This window comes from Bos indicus, chromosome 2 (genome assembly GCF_029378745.1).
Source record: "Bos indicus isolate NIAB-ARS_2022 breed Sahiwal x Tharparkar chromosome 2, NIAB-ARS_B.indTharparkar_mat_pri_1.0, whole genome shotgun sequence".
NCBI lineage: Eukaryota > Metazoa > Chordata > Mammalia > Artiodactyla > Bovidae > Bos > Bos indicus.
Genome location: NC_091761.1, coordinates 22,953,710 through 22,971,237, shown reverse-complemented (window position 1 = coordinate 22,971,237; position 17,528 = coordinate 22,953,710). Strand labels below are relative to the sequence as shown.

Below are 17,528 nucleotides of genomic sequence, written 5' to 3'. Positions count from 1 at the left end.
TTCTGTATTTTTCTTCAAATAACAGATGTTTATTGGAGCTTCATAGCGAATTGAGTTGAGTCCTTTTACTAAGAAAACAAAATGAGAAAGTTCTTACAAAACACATGAGAATATTTTCCTCAAGAAATTCTTCTGGCTTCATGATCTTGTCAGAACTGCCAATGTTTTCCTTGTAGCTCAACAAGAATAACAAAAATGACACAGCCATTCATAGCACTAAAATACGGTTTTAAAAAATAAAAACATACAATGGGAAAATGACAACAAATCTGAAAATGATTTAAAGACTCGCTCGCTTCTTCATCTTTGCTGTTGTCTGTCTGTCTCTCACATACACTCACAACATGAACACACACATACCGCAGTTCCATCTGTCAGGAATCAAGACAGTGTGGGCTGTATGATTTAGGTCAGTGTGAGCACAGTGAAAACGGTCAGCCACTTCCAAACCAGGCATGTGCTAATGAGAAAGGGGGGAGCCATTTCCTCAGCCAAACAGAAATTGAATTGCTGGTTCACTTAACTGTGTATTTCAGTCATAAACTTAACCAGTGAGTAATTTTCATACTCAGTGTGAAAACCAGCATTTAAAGGCATATTTACCATTTATGCAAGAATCTATTAAGACTGTCTAGCAGATATGTTGTATCTCCTATGTGTTAAGTGTCAATAATTATAAAACACCATTCTTGTTGTTGTTTGGTCAATAAATCACGTCTGACTCTTTTCCGACCTCATGGGCTGTGGCCCACCAGGCTCCTCAGTCCATGGGAATTCCTAGGCAAGAATACTGAAGTTGCTATTTCCTTCTCCAGGGTGTCTTCCCAACCCAGGGATTGAACTCATGTCTGCTGCACTGGCTGGCAGATTTCTTACCATTGAGCCACCTGGGAAGCCCATAAAAGATCATTAGAGTTAGCAATATTATGTGGTCTCCATAAAGAAAATGAGCTCTACTTTTCTTGATGAATCCTTGATTCCATCATTTAAGTAGACTCTTTCCAAATCAACATTTGTGATCCGTTTTTAAAATATATTACACATGCTGATAACAAAAAAAAAGTCACCCCAAATAACTAAAGTGCATCTTCTGAAATCAACGCCTCTCCTTGGGGGTTTCTACAGGTCAGTGTTCTCATGGTTCAGCTGAAAAAGCACCTACTGGCTCTTCCTCTCCAGGCCACCAGATGCAGAGGCTGCCACTGTCTGGTGTCTTCACACAAAAGGTACACCTTGCTGTCCACAGAGATGAGACCTAAATGTCTGTGTGTTACCTTCATCTTTGTGGAGTATATCACATTTAAATGCACCAGGAGAACTTTTTTTCTAATTTTTATTGATGTATAGTTGATTTACAATGCTGTTAGTTTCAGGTGTACAGTAAAGTGAATCAGTATACATATACATATATTCACCCTTTTTAGATTTTTTTTCCCATACAAGTCATTACAGAGCATTCAGTAGAGTTCCCTGAGCTATACATTAGGTCCTTCAGTTCAGTTCAGTTCAGTCGCTCAGTCATGTCCAACTTTTTGCAACCCCATGAATCGCCAGGCCTCCCTGTCCATCACCAACTCCCGTAGTCCATCCAAACTCATGTCCATTGAGTCGGTGATGCCATCAAGCCATCTCATCCTCTGTCGTCCCCTTCTCCTCCTGCCCCCAATCCCTCCCAGCATCAGGGTCTTTTCCAATGAGTCAACTCTTCGCATGAGGTGGCCAAAGTACTGGAGTTTCAGCTTCAACATCAGTCCTTCCAACGAACACCCAGGACTGATCTCCTTTAGGATGGACTGGTTGGATCTCCTTGGAGTCCAAGGGACTCAAGAGTCTTTTCCAACACCACAGTTCAAAAGCATCAATTCTTCAGCACTCAGCTTTCTTCACAGTCCTACTCTCACATCCATACATGACCACTGGAGAAACCATAGCCTTGACTAGGTGGACTTTTGTTGGCAAAGTAATGTCTCTGCTTTTTAATATGCTGTCTAGGTCGGTCATAACTTTCCTTCTAAGGAGTAAGCGTCTTTTAATTTCATGGCTGCAGTCACCATCTGCAGTGATTTTGGATCCCCCCAAAATAAAGTCTGACACTGTTTCCACTGTTTCCCCATCTATTTCCCATGAAGTGATGGGACCGGATGCCATGATCTTAGTTTTCTGAATGCTGAGCTTTAAACCAACTTTTTCACTCTCCTCTTTCACTTTCATCAAGAGGATTTTTAGTTCCTCTTCACTTTCTGCCATAAGGGTGGTAAGTAGTTATCTATTTTATATCTAGTACTGCATATACGTCAGTCTCAATCTGCCTAAATAGTATCAAGAGAACTTGATACTGTATTTAAACATACTCTCTGCTGAATAACCTTTGTTTGCTTCATATACCTTCTATATATAGAATTTAATTATCAGGTTATCCTAAAGCATATATTCTGAGAGTCCTTTCACTGTAAATCTTGGCTATCTCTAATTTTCATACGAAAGGGTAAACTGTATGTTAGTGTCGCAGTTTTCTGGCTTTAATGATTATCAAGATCAGGCTTGTGTCTTACCTCCACTGGTGTCATTCCCAGTCTTCAATAATAGAGAGTCCTTCTCACAGATGAAAGGCGCTGAGACAAAAGCCACTGAGTTGTCCCTCCAGAAACGACTCCCAAATAACAGCCAGGACTAACTTGCTGCCCCAGCTGGCAGAGAACACCTACTCTGAGCATCACCACCTTTCACCTGTGGTACAAAAGGAAACAGCCCTTGAGAGAATGAGGGGACACTTGCCCAGGTGTTCACGCTCTCAGAGTAAGGTGGCAGGCCTTGTGAAGACAGCCACATTCCTGGACAGTTCCTCCTCTTCAGTGCCTCTCAGGTTATCCCTACCTGAAATCTTACTCCAGCATTCTACCCAGTCCCTCAGGAGGACAATCCTCCCTTCAGGGTCCTCTCTTCTCTATTCTGTCTGTGCTGTAGCTTCAAAGATTCCCTTGGCCCCACCTCCAAGATTTGCATTGCATCTTCATTTTTCACTTCTGCTCTGGCATAATTTCCAAGACTCTGCTTCCAGATCCATCAGTTCTAAGCAAACAGGAACTTTCAAGAACTGACAAAAATGCTCCAAAGCAGGGAGCTCCAAATGTGTTCCATCTTTACTAATATACAACCAGCTCCAGAAAGGTAGTGAATTCTCTAAAACAAATGCTTTAATTTTATGGTAACATGAAAAAAAAAAAACAAAAACAAAACAGAATGAATGATGTTATGGACTGAATTGTGTCCCCCCTCAAATTTACATGTTTGATCACTAACTGCCCCCTCCACTCCCACCATATGAGGACCCAACAAGAAAGTGCTGTGTCCAATCCAGGAAAAGAACTTGCCAGAATTCAACCATGCTGGCACCCTGATATGAGACTTCCAGCCTCCAGAGCTGTGAGAAAATAAATCTGTGTTATTTAAGCCACCCAGTTGATGGGATTTTGTTACAGCAGCCTAAGATGACTCAAACTACCACACAATTGCACTCATCTCACACGCTAGTAAAGTAATGCTCAGAACTCTCCAAGCCAGACTTCAGCAATACGTGAACCGTGAACTTCCAGATGTTCAAGCTGGTTTTAGAAAGGGCAGAGGACCAGAGATCAAATTGCCAACATCCGCTGGATCATTGAAAAAGCAAGAGAGTTTCAGAAAAACATCTATTTCTGCTTTATTGACTATGCCAAAGCCTTTGACTGTGTGGATCACAAGAAACTGTGGAAAATTCTGAAGGAGAAGGGAATATCAGACCACCTGACCTGCTTCTTGAGAAACCTGTATGCAGGTCAGGAAGCAACAATTAGAACTGGACATGGAATGACAGATTGGTTCCAAATAGGAAAAGGAGTACATCAAGGCTGTATATTGTCACCTTGCTTATTTAACTTCTATGCAGAGTATATCATGAGAAACACTGGATTGGAGGAAGCACAAGCTGGATCAAGATTGCCAGGAGAAATATCAATAACCTCAGATATGCAGATGACACCACCCTTATGGCAGAAAGTGAAGAAGAACTAAAGAGCCTCTTGATGAAAGTGAAAGAGGAGAGTGAAAAAGTTGGCTTAAAACTCAACATTCAGAAAACTAAGATCCTGGCATCTGGTCCCATCACTTCATGGCAAATAGATGTGGAAACAGTAGAAACAGTGGCTGACTTTATTTTTGCGGGCTCCAAAATCACTGCAGATGGTGATTGCAGCCATGAAATTAAAAGACGCTTACTCCTTGGAAGGGAAGTTATGACCAACCTGCTGCTGCTGCTGAAGCTGCTAAGTCACTTCAGTCGTGTCCGACTCTGTGCGACCCCATAGATGGCAGCCCACCAGGCTCCCCTGTCCCTGGGATTCTCCAGGCAAGAACACTGGAGTGGGTTGCCATCTCCTTCTCTACTGCTGCTAAGTCGCTTCAGTCATGTCTGACCCTTAGCGACCCCATGGACTGCAGCCCACCAGGCTCCTCCGTCCATGGGATTTTCCAGGCAAGAGTACTAGAGTGGGGTGTCATTGCCTTCTCCTATGACCAACCTAGACAGCATATTAAAAAGCAGAGACATTACTTTGTCAACAAAGGTCCATCTAGTCAAGGCTATGGTTTTTCCAGTGGTCATGTATGGATGTGAGAGTTGGACTATAAAGAAAGCTGAGCACCAAAGAATTGATGCTTTTGAACTGTGGTGTTGGAGAAGACTCTTGAGAGTCCCTTGGACTGCAAGGAGATCCAACCAGTCCATCCTAACGGAGATCAGTCCTGGGTGTTCACTGGAAGGACTGATGTTGAGGTTGAAACTCCAATACTTTGGCCACCTGATGTGAAGAGCTGACTCATTCGAAAAGACCCTGATGCTTGGAAAGATTGAGGGTAGGAGGAAAAGGTGACGACAGAGGATGAGATGGTTGGATGGCATCACTGACTCAATGGACATGGGTTTGGGTAGACTCCAGCAGTTGGTGATGGACAGGAAGGCCTGGTGTGCTGCAGTTCATGGGATAGCAAAGAGTTGGACACGACTGAGTGACTGACCTGAACTGAAGTAAATGACAAAATATCAAAACTTCAAAAGGTACTAAAGCCCTGTCCTGAGACTTATCAGATGCAAATTCTATCATGATCTCCTCAAATATGAGTTAACACTGTTACCACTTTAGGATTGACTGGCCAGCCTTTGATTCTTTACTTCTAAAATGTGAGTAAAACATATGCAATATTAATAAACCAAACAAAATTATGGAGCCAGGGATGGCAGGGCCTGGTGGGCTGCCGTCTATGGGGTCGCACAGAGTCAGACACGACTGAAGTGACTTAGCAGCAGCAGCAGCAGCACTTCAGGCATGGTGTAGAATATATAATTCACTTTTCTCAACATATTCTGATTATGTAAACTATTAAGATTGACAAAGACTTAGTGATGGGTACCATATCAGCTTAGGATAAGAGTAGAAATGGATTGCTTTGATTTCAAGAGAAGAAAATTAAGCTGAATGCCTTTACATGCCAGGGCTAGCTTCTCATCTGTTCTAGAAGTTTTCCCTGTCCTATCCTCTTGACCTCACACTACGCACAGACCCACACACATACACTCTCCATCATACCCCCAAACTACTCACACATAGGAATATCTGGGTCTTCAGAGACAGAAAGTAGATTAGTGATTGCTTCAAGCCAAGGGAGGGGTGAGAAACACAGGAAATAATAGCTAAAGGGTAGAGGTGATGAATTCTTCTACAGTGGAGTCTGGTAACAGTTGCACATGTCTGTGAATATACCCAAACAACTGAATTGTATTCTTTGAATGAGCAAATTGTATGGTATAAAAATACAATTCACTTATAACCGAATTAAACTCAATAAAGCTGTTGTTGGAATATATCTGGGTTCAAGTTGAAGGTCTACTTTTGGGGACGGTGGATGGGACAGAAAGGAGGATACAGAAGGAAGAACAGAACTGAAGTTATGCCTTGTGGCCTGGACTTGACAGTAAGGAAACACGGGGTCATGGTCCGCAGGCTGATTTCCTCACTGAACCACTCCCTTTGGAGGGCCAGGTCACACCAGCAGGGTCATGCAAGTTTCTTCCATCTCATGCAGAACGAAAATTCCTTCCCCTTCCTCCATCCCTCCCCCAGACAACTGCATCTTTGTCATAGCCTGACTTCAGAAGGGTTTGACTAGCATGAAGGATCATACAAGTGGAGGAAGAGGAGTGAATCATGTCTTAGAAACCTGGGGACATTAAGCCGGCTGCAGGGCCCTGGGCTGGCCTCTCCAGCAGGAACACATTAACATGCAGATCTGACAGAACGGTTTCCCCTCGGCCTTGCAACACACCTCCTGCCTGATTCCTATCCAAAATTCTAATTAACAGAATTCATATTTTCACACAGCTCTGGCAGTTTGAATATGCAAGTGCCTATTCAATGCTCCAAAGATCCCAAGCACCCTTTCAGTGCACATGTCTCTATACAAGGGCTCCTGAAATGCAGACGCTGTCTCCCTCGCTGTCACCATCCCGAGAGCATGGCAGCTGCGCTCCCCGAAGCCAGCGAAGTGGGTTCTGCGCACAGAAGACATGCCTCAGCTCCCATCCACCATCTGCCTGGTTGGTGGGTGCGCAGCCTCGGCCCAGACAGGCAGCTGCCCCTGACAATGGGGAAAACAGCGGCACTTCCTCTGTGCCTTTGGCAACAAGAAAAAAAAATTCTGCAGAAAGAATATGTAAAATTGCTGCAAATTTTGGATGCAAGTGCTATTATGCCTCCTCACAGCTAAATGATCCCACTCAGAAGGATGGGTTCTGTTTAGCAACTGTAACAATTAGGCGCATTTATACAGAATAAGACACTAACAAGGCTAAAAGACTATTGTCCTGGACAAAGGGTTCCTCTCATAGGCTCTTCCATAATAAATGATACCTTAAAAAAAAAAAAAGACTCTTTCAAAACCCTTCTTTTAAGTAAAAAGACTGTCACTAATTACTTTGTGGTGAGCACAAATAAAAATTACTTTCTTCAAAAATTCTGACTCTAAATAAATTACTCTAGTCAAAAAGATGTACTCAATTAATTCTTTATTAAGGGTGTTGTAGAATCTAAGTGATTGTTCTCAGTGCTATGTAATAAAGTTAGACAGAGCCAGGAAAACATTTATCACTTAGCTAAGTAATTAGAGTATTTACTTAGAAAAAGTTCTAAAAGTTTAAAAACACAAAGACTCAAGGATTATTTATACAAGTCAAGTCTCTGAAGAAATGGGAAAATACACACAAACATAGCTGTAAAGAACATTTCTGTTTTAAGGAATAAAACACCCAAATTTTCAAGAGTATCATTTGAATCCCTACACAGTGACCCATCCCAGCCCAAGCTCAGGTGTCCCCTTCTTGGTCACCCCCAGTTTCATCAATGCATAGATGCTTCAGTGATGTTCTCACAGTTGTGAACTTTAGCTCTTCAGCTGAAATAACTCAGATGGGAGTTGGGGAGGCGGGGTGCAAAGCACCTCCTGGAAGAAGTGGCACATAATGCAAAATGGAAACCATCTGGGGGAATTGCTAGATTACAGATCTATCCAAATCAGTTAGAATTATGTTCATCCATGAGTAAAAAGAAACTCTCTCAGATTCACAGCTAACAATGGCTTAAATAAGATAGAAGCTTATTTCTCTTCCTTGTAAAAGGATATAGAAGCAGGCATCCAAAACTGGTTTGCTGGCTTCATGTCACTGCCAGGGAGCTGGTCTCCTCCTATTAAGCTCCTGCTATAATGTCTTCAATATATCTCACTGTATAGTGCATGATAGCTGCTCAGACTCCAGCCATCTTACCCACATTCCAGCCAGCCGAAGAAGGAAAGGAAGAAGAACATGACCATTCCCTTTAAGGCTGCTCCCTGGAAGCTGCACATAATATCCCACTGGCCAGACTGAAATGGTCCTAATAACTGCAAGGAGGGCTGGAAAATGGAGTCTTTATTCTAGGCATCCATGCATTTAGCTATTATTAAGGAAGAAGGGAAGAATGGATATTGGAAAAGCAAACAGCTGTCCCTCTCACAGCATCTGAGAAACAACTGCTGCTAACTGTGAGGCCCCATCCTGCAATAATTTAGAGTTTCAGCTTTCTTTCAATATTCTTTCCAGTAAAACTTTACTAAAAATGCCAACTGGTCTCCTTACAGCTATTGATCATGTACCTCTACCAAAAGATGCTTGAACATCTCCCCGTTCATTTATGTTTATTTACGAAACACTTATGTAATACTGTACTAGCATATGTATGTTCTAAAACACAAAAATATAACCAAAAGAAGAGGTTTAAAATATATAAGTAGAATCTCCTTATAATTTTATTCCCATGGCCCAAAGGATCGACCATCTTGTGCACCCCACTCAGGGTGACCGCACGGGTCTGTCTGCCGTTTGCAGACCCTGTTCACTGAGCCCATAGTTTAAGAGCTCCACCTTTCTTCCTGGACCTTAGAGTACAATGACTAATTAACCACACTTCTGCCCTCAGGGAGCTGGAGTCCTAGGAAAAGGGGAGAAATATTTAGGTGAATTCTGGGATGCTCTGTCCAGATTCCCCTGATAGGAAGGGCTGTTGCAGCAAGGTTTAGGAATGCTGTGGGGAGGTAGCCATCAGCTATCTAGGGCCTGCTCAGCAGTAGAGAGCCCCACCCAAGGGTGTGCCCATGTCCAGTGACTGACTGCTTCGTGGGCATAAAGGCCACCTCCAGAGCTCCCCAGGGCTCAGCCAGGCTGTCCCTGGCCTGGCTAGGCCTGCACTCTCCCTCTGCCCCTCAAGCTTCCTCCTCCCTTCTTACCACAGACATTGATTTCAACGGGATGCAGACATGTTAACACGTCCATGACAACATATTACCAACAGCGTAGTGCAATCTTTCAAGGGCATTCTGTTAGAATTCAGGGAGGGCACAGATAACGGGGTGCTCCCATTGGCTTGGGGCACCTCAGTCTGCTTGCATGGGTGGGTCAAGGCGGGCAAGGAGAATGGATGTGGCAGAAGGAAGGTCATGTTTTAAAACTTCTTAGGGGAGGTTTAGCCTCAGACAAAGTCTTAACAATTTCTGGCAGTGCCAGGATCAGAAGAGAAAGAGCAGAACATTCTTGGCGAAAGAAGAAGCATGAACACCAACCAGCAAAACCACATGGCATGTTTGGAGAACCCGCAAATTTATGTCATGTCTAGATCACAAATAACTAAAGAAGTAAGAGAGACCAGTTGATGGTATTTCTAATGACATTCTAATGAGTTTGGACTGTATGTTCCAGGTTCCTGCTACTGTGAGTGTGTTCCCTGGACCAGAAACAACCCCATCACCTGAGAGCTAACAGTACAACTGCAGAAGCTCAAGCCCCACCCCCAGACTTACTGACTCAAACTGCATTTTAACAAGCTCCTGGGGAGGAGCCTGGCTGGCTACAGCCCATGGCGTCTTAAAGAGTCAGACACACTGAGCAACTAAGCACAAGCAGAATATAGTATGATTTGGGGCTTCTCAGGTGGTGCTAGGGGTAAAGAATCCTCCTGCTAACCCAGGAAATGTAGGAGACAAGGGTTCTATCCCTGGATTGGGAAGATCCTCTGCAGGAGGAAATGGAAACCCACTCCAGTAGTTGCAGAGAGTCTGACACGACTGAGTGTCTAAGCATGAGCAATATAATTTGAGTAGCATGATTCTAGACCACTGACACCCAAATTGTTGTGCACAAAATAGTCTACTAGGAGTGTGGGAAGAAAATAGTGAAATATCTATTATTACTATTCATCTTATACTTTTTTTTTTTTTTTTTCAGCCAACCGCCAGTGGGCGCTAGGGGAGTGCGCCAGGCCAAGTGTGCGGACGCCTGGCAGGTCACGTGACCGGGCACGTGGCAGGAGTGGGGAGTGGTGGGGCGCTCATCTTATACTTTTAAAGTCTACTTCAGCATATTTATATCCATTATAGCATATCAGTACAATGCTACCTGCATATAATTTACAAATAAATGCATACATAAATTGGGTGCATGCTCAGAAACATCTGGAGACCTCCCCTCACTCTGGGCAACAGGAAGGCACTAAAGGCTTTTATGCTGAAAGGGTCACGATCAGATTTATTGCTCAACAGTTGATCTGGAAGCCAGTAGCATGGTAAGCTGATTGGAGGAGGGCAAGACAGAGGGTGGGGACATCTGTTAGGTTTTTTGGTCAGGGAAGATTTTTTTAGACTATTATTAAAAACAGGTTTTAGGTTCACAGCAAAATTGAGAGAAAGGTACAGATGTCTTTCCATATGGTCCTTGCCCCACATGCATAACCTTCCCCTTTATCAACATTACTCACCAGAGTAGTACACCTGTTACAATGGATGAATATATCATTATCACTTATCACAAGGCTTCCCTTGTAGCTCAGTTGGTAAAGAATCTGCCTGCAGTGCAGGAAACTCAGTTTCGATCCCTGGGTTGGGAGGATCCCCTGGAGAAGGAAATGGCAACCCCCTCCAGTATCCTTGCCTGGAAAATCTCATGGACAGAGGAGCCTGGTGGGCTGCAGTCCATGGGGTTGCAAAGAGTCAGGCACGACTGAGCGACTAACACTTACTTAACACTTATTCATAGTTTGTTAGGATTCACTACAAGTGTTGTACTAGTTTCTTAGGTTTGGACACAAGGTGGTGACAGGACGTAACACACAGAGTACTTCCACTGTCCTAAAAGTCCTCTCACCCCACCTGCCAACACCCTGACAACCTCTGTCCCTTTTTCTGTCTCCATAATTTCACCTTTTACAGAAAGTCGTATAGTTGGAATCAAACAATATGAAGCCTTTACAGATAGGTAATATGCATGTAAGTTTCTTTCGTGGCTGGATAACTCATTTCTTTTTCAGTTCAGTTCAGTTCAGTCACTCAGTTGTGTCCGACACTTCGCGGCACGCCAGGACTGCCTGCACGCCAGGTCTCCCTGTCCACCACCAACTCCCAGAGCTCACTCCAACTCCTGTCCATACATTCGGTGATGCCATCCAACCATCTCATCCTCTGTCATCCCCTTCTCCTCCTGCCTTCAATCTCTCCCAGGATCAGGGTTTTTTCCAATGAGTCAGTTTTTTGCATCAGATGGCCAAAGTATTGGAGTTTCAGCTTCAGCATCAGTCCTTCCAATGAATATTCAGGACTGATTTCCTTTAGGATGGACTGGTTGGATCTCCTTGCAATCCAAGAAACTCTCAAGAGTCCTCTCCAACACAACAGTTCAAAAGCATCAGTTCTTCAGTGCACAGCTTTCTTTACAGTCCAACTCTCACATTCATACATGACCACTGGAAAAACCATAGCCTTGACTAGATGGACCTTTGTTGGCAAAGTAATGTCTCTGCTTTTTAATATGCTGTCTAGGTTGGTCATAACCTTTTTTCCAAGGAGCAAGTGTCTTTTAATTTCATGGCTGCAGTCACCATCTGCACTGATTTTGGAGCCCAAAAAAATAAAGTCTGACACTGTTTCCACTGTTTCCCCATCTATTTGCCATGAAGTGATGGGACCGGATGCCAGGAACCTAGTTTTCTGAATGTTGAGTTTTAAGCCAACTTTTTCACTCCCCTCTTTCACTTTCATCAAGAGGCTCTTTAGTTCTTCTTTGCTTTCTGCCATAAGGGTGCTGTCATCTGCATATCTGAGGTTATTGATATTTCTCCCAGCAATCTTGATTCCAGCTTGTGCTTCATCCAGCCCAGTAGTTCTCATAATGTACTTTGCATCTATGTTGAATAAGCAGGGTGACAACATACAGCCTTGATGTACTCCTTTCCCAATTTGGAACCAGTCTGTTGTTCCATGTCCAGTTATAACTGTTGCTTCTTGACCTGCATACAGATTTCTCAGAAGGCAGTTCAGGTGGTCTGGTATTCCCCTCCCTTTCAGAATTTTCCACAGTTTGTTGTGACGTACATAGTCAAAGGCTTTGGTGTAGTCAATAAAGCAGGAGTAGATGTTTTTCTGGAACTTTCTTGCATTTTCAATGATCCAACAGATGTTGGCAATTTGATCTCTGGTTCCTCTGCCTTTTCTAAATCCAGCTTGAACTTCTGGAAGTTCATGGTTCACGTACTGCTGAAGCCTGGCTTGCAGAATTTTGAGCGTTACTTTGCTAGCGTGTGAGTTGACTGCAATTGTGTGGTAGTTTGAGCATTCTTTGGCATTGCCTTTCTTTGGGATTGGAATGAAAACTGACCTTTTCCAGTCCTGTGGCCACTGCTGAGTCTTCCAAATTTGCTGGCATATTGAGTGTAGCACTTTCACAGCATCATCTTTTAGGATTTGAAATAGCTCAACTGGAATTCCATCACCTCCACTAGCTTTGTTCGTAGTGATGCTTCCTAAGGCCCGCTTGACTTTGCAATTCCAGGATGTCTGGCTCTAGGTCAGTGATCACACCATCGTGATTATCTGTGTCATGAAGATCTTTTTTGTATAGTTCTTCTGTGTATTCTTGCCACCTCTTCCTAATATCTCCTGCTTCTGTAAGGTCCATACCATTTCTGTCCTTTATCGAGCCCATCTTTGCATGAAATGTTCCCTTGGTATCTCTAATTTTCTTGAAGAGATCTCTAGTCTTTCCCATTCTGTTGTTTTCCTCTATTTCTTTGCATTGATCACTGAGGAAGGCTTTCTTATCTCTCCTTGCTATTCTTTGGAACTCTGCATTCAAATGGGTATATCTTTCCTTTTCTCCTTTGTCTTTAGCTTCTCTTCTTTTCTAAACTATTTGTAAGGCCTCCTCTGACAACCATTTTGCTTTTATGAATTTCTTTTTCTTGGAGATGGTCTTGATCTCTGCCTCCTGTACAATGTCACAAACCTCCATCCATAGTTTTTCAGGCACTCTATCAGATCTAATCCTTGAATCTATTTCTCACTTTCACTGTATAATTGTAAGGGATTTGATTTAGGTCATGCCTGAATGGTCTGTGTGGTCTGTTGCAGCTGGCGTGCTTCTGTCTAGTCAAGGCTATAGTTTTTCCAGTGGTCCTGTATGGGTGTCAGAGTTGGACTGTGAAGAAAGCTGAGCGCCGAAAGAATTGATGCTTTTGAACTGTGGTGTTGGAGAAGACTCTTGAGAGTCCCTTGGACTGCAAGGAGATCCAACTAGTCCATTCTAAAGGAGATCAGTCCTGGGTGTTCATTGGAAGGACTGATGTTGAATCTGAAACTCCAATTCTTTGGCCACTTCATGCGAAGAGTTGACTCATTGGAAAAGACTCTGATGCTGGGAGGGATTGGGGGCAGGAGGAGAAGGAGACGACACAGGATGAGATGGCTGGATGGCATCACCGACTTGATGGACATGAGTTTGAGTGAACTCCAGGAGTTGGTGATGGACAGGGAAGCCTGGTGTGTTGCATTTCATGGGGTCGCAAAGAGTTGGACACGACTGAGTGACTCCACTGAACTGAATTGAACTGAATGGTTTAGTGGTTTTCTCTACTTTCTCAATGTAAGTCTGAATTTGGCAATAAGGAGTTCATGATCTGAGCCACAGTCAGCTCCCAGTCTTGTTTTTGCTCCCTGTATAGAGCTTGTCCATCTTTGGCTGTAAAGAGTGTAATCAATCTGATTTCAGTATTGATCGTCTGGCGATGTCCATGTGTAGTCTTCTCTTGTGTTATTGGAAGCAGGTGTTTGCTATGACCAGTGCATTCTCTTGGCAAAGCCTTTACCCTGCTTCATTCTGTACTCCAAGGCCAAATTTGCCTGTTACTTCAGGTATCTCTTGACTTCCTACTTTTGCATTCCAGTCCCTTGTCATGAAGAGGACATCTTTTTTGGGTGTTAGTTCTAGAAGGTCTTGTAGGCCTTCATAGAACTGTTAGACTTCAGCTTCTTCAACATTACTGGTGGGGGCATAGACGTGGATTACTTTGATATTGAATGATTTGCCTTGGAAATGAACAGAGATCATTTGTTTTTGAGATTGTATCCAAGTACTGCATTTTGGACTCTTGTTGACTATGATGGCTACTCCATTTCTTCTAAAGGATTCTTGCCCACAGTAGTAGATATAAATTCACCCATTCCAGCCCATTTTAGTTTGCTGATTCCTAAAATGTTGATGTTCACTCTTGCCATCTCCTGTTTGACCACTTCCAATTTGCCTTGATTCATAGATCTAACATTCCAGCTTTCTATGCAATATTTCTCTTTACAGCATTGGACTTGACTTCCATCACCAGTACATCCACAACTGGGTGTTGTTTTCACTCTGTCTCTTCATTCTTTCTGGAGTTATTTCTCCACTGATCTCCCATAGCATACTGGGCACCTACCGACCTGGAAAGTTCATCTTTCAGTGTCCTATCTTTTTGTCTTTTCATACTGTTCATGGGGTTCTCAAGGCAAGAATAATGAAGTGGTTTGCCATTCCCTCACCAGTGGACCACTTTTTGTTGGAACTCTCCACCATGACCCATCTGCCTTGGGTGGCCCTACAGGGCATGGCTCATAGTTTCATTGAGTTAGACAAGGCTGTGGTCCATGTGATCAGACAGGTCAGTTTTCTGTGATTGTGGTTTTCATTCTTTCTGCCTTCTGCTGGAGAAGGATAAGAGGCTTATGGAAGCTTCCTGATGGGAGAGACTGACTGAGGAGGAAACTGGGTCTTGTATGATGGGCAGGGCAATGCTCAGTAAATCTTTAATCCAATTTTCTGTTGATGGGCAGGGCTGTGTTCCCTCCCTGTTGTTTGACCTAAGGCCAAACTATGGTGGGGGTAATGAAGATAATGGTGACCTCCTTCAAAAGGTCCCGTGCACGCAGTGCCCCCAACCCTGCAGCAGGCGACCACCAATCCACACCTCTGCTGGAGACTGCTGGACACTCACCGGCAAGTCTGGATCAGTCTCTTAGCACTAAATATTTCATTGTCTGGATGTATCACAGTTGATTGATCCTTTCACCCACTGAAGGACATCTTGGTTGCTTCTACCTCTTGGAAGTCATGGGAAAATCTGCTATAAACATCTACATTCAGGTTTCTGTATGGATATGTTTCCAAATCCTTTGAGGCAAGAATACTGGAGTGGGTTGTCATTGCCTTTTCCAGGGGATCGTCCCAACCCAGGGATCGACCCAGGTCTCCAGTACTGCAGGCAGATTCTTTACCATCTGAGCCACCAGGTACTTAACCAATAAAGTTGGGAAGAACTGTACCTTGATGATATTGAGATTTTTCTATTTGTGAACAGGAAATATCTCTCCACTTATTTATTTATTTCTTCTTTGATTTATTTCATCAGAGTTTTGTAGTGTTCCACATACAGATCTTATATGTATTTTGTTAAATTTATGTCTGAGTATTTTATTTTGGGGGGTACTAATGTAAACGGTGTTTCATTTTAAATTTCAAATTCCATTGTTCATTGCTGGTATATAAGAAAGTGATTGGCTTTTATATAGTAACTTTGTGCTCTGTAACCTTTTTATAAACACTTATTAGTTACAGGAGATATTTTGGTCAATACTTTAAGCATAATGATCCAGTAGGTAATCATATCACCTGAAAACAAAGACTATTTTATTTCTTCCTTCCCAATAAGTACATTTTTAAATTTCCTTTTCTCACCTATTGCATTAGCAAGGACTTTCAGAATAATACTGAAAGTTGTACCTGATCTTAATGGGGAAACTTCAGGTTTCTAACCATTAAGTATGATGTCAGCTGTAGGTTTTTTTAGTCTTTATTAAGTTGAGAAATTTCTGCTCTGCTCCTATTTTACTGAGACCTGTTGGGTTTTTACATACAATGACTAGTATTGAAAACATGTCCCATGAAGGGAAAGGAGGCTTTGGACTCTCAATGTCCATTTGGAGAAAGACAGGAGCACCTCAGTGTCAAGAGGTTCTATTATATGTCAAGAACACCTCAGTGTTCTCTAATGGACAGCCAGCCTCCAACAGGCCCCGTGGGACTTCTTTGATGTGAGTAGATCATAGCAAGTTATCGGGTCTCCCTCAGAAATCTGCCTCAAAATTTCAATTTGCCTGTTTAAGAGTCAAGGACAGAGCACTGACCTAATTGCTTCACCCCATCATTGCTGTGTGTTTTTGCATAATCTCACCAGCTCCCTTCTTCGTTCACCTGGAGGTTATTCCTGACCTGAGAGAGCTGTCTAATATTCCTGCCATTGAGGCATTCAATTCAATTCTAACATTCCTTGCTTGAAGCAGTGAGAAAGACCCCAAGCTGCTGTCCTGGAGCACCAAGCTCTGCCCTAGCTCCTCCCTCTCTTGGTAGAAGCTCAGACATGTTAAGCTTGAATGTACTCTACCTAGATTGCTACAATCCATGGGATCAAAAAGAGGCAGACTTGACTTTGCAGCTAAACCACTCTACCTAGATTACGGGGACCAGGGAATGGTGTTTCTTACCAGTTTCTTGCCCCATACCACATGCCAGCCTCCACACATTGCTTTGAAATATTCTAAACATTCCTAGGCTAAAGCCAAAGATTCATCTAAACAGGGGTGATAACCAGTATGGCCCAGACTCCTGCAAACTGGAATGGATGCCAGCTTGGCTGGGGCAGGGCCTGGCAGCCCCCTGTTGGGTCAGGCATTAGTCCTTTGGGTGCTGGATGGCAGAGCAAGCTGGAAGGTCTCAGGGAGGGATCTGAGGGGACTGCACAGGGCGGGGCTCCAGGAAGGACTTTTAACCTGCAGGTGAGCTAATGCTGCAATGGGTAACAACCAGTGCAGCCATTCTAGTGTATACCAATTGAAAGACCAGCCTAAATAGATGAGTAACATTTGGCTATTTTATTAAAGTTTCTCTCCATCTTCTCTCCTTCTTATGCATGGGGCAGAGAGTGCCCCAGACCATAGCCCACTGTGTGCTTTGCTCTCTAGAAAGATTACTGAAGAAACTAAATACACACATAACTACAGAACCTTTCTTAGAAGTGTCATCTGAGCAAAATAGTGCTATTTTAAAAATCATCAGGACACCCTCACCACACTCTACAGATCTTGACTCTCCAGCTAACACTGAATAAATGTACATTCTTTTTCCATGCTAATTGTTTTCAGACCACCGACTAGAATTACAGCATGAAAAGGCCTCTGTCATGTTCAGTATACATTTTTAATAGACATCTTTAAACATTTAGACAAAATATTATTTTTAAATGGCAATTCTTTAACTGGTAAATGTAATTATCTAACTTAAAAAAAAAAAAAGAAAAAGCTGACAATCAAAATATTCTGTCAGTGCTTTACCGAAGTACCTAAAATACCTTTTCAGCAAATGAAACGATACTTTATTTTATGCTTTTAAAAATGCATTAGGGTAATTGCTCTGCAACAAATCACCTTCTCTGCTCCAAGCTCGACTGCCACATCCTTCATGTGTCCATCAACTGTGCACATTGTCATGATCTCCTGATGATCGCCCGGGGTGAATCACCCAACAGCATGTTTATAAGGGTATTCAGCTGAGCAAT

At 43.0% G+C, this 17,528-nt stretch overlaps 1 long non-coding RNA gene across 6 annotated transcripts in view; it reads right to left on the bottom strand.

The window, feature by feature from the left end:
- Positions 1-17,528, bottom strand: part of LOC139187200 (uncharacterized) — a 59,399-nt gene that overhangs the window by 36,102 nt on the left and 5,769 nt on the right. For 4 of the 6 annotated variants that reach the window (XR_011570796.1, XR_011570801.1, XR_011570797.1 and 1 more), the window contains exon 2: positions 1-17,528. This exon is cut by the window's left edge. This is a non-coding gene — a long non-coding RNA (uncharacterized lncRNA). The other 2 variants (XR_011570800.1, XR_011570799.1) reach the window with 2 other exon arrangements.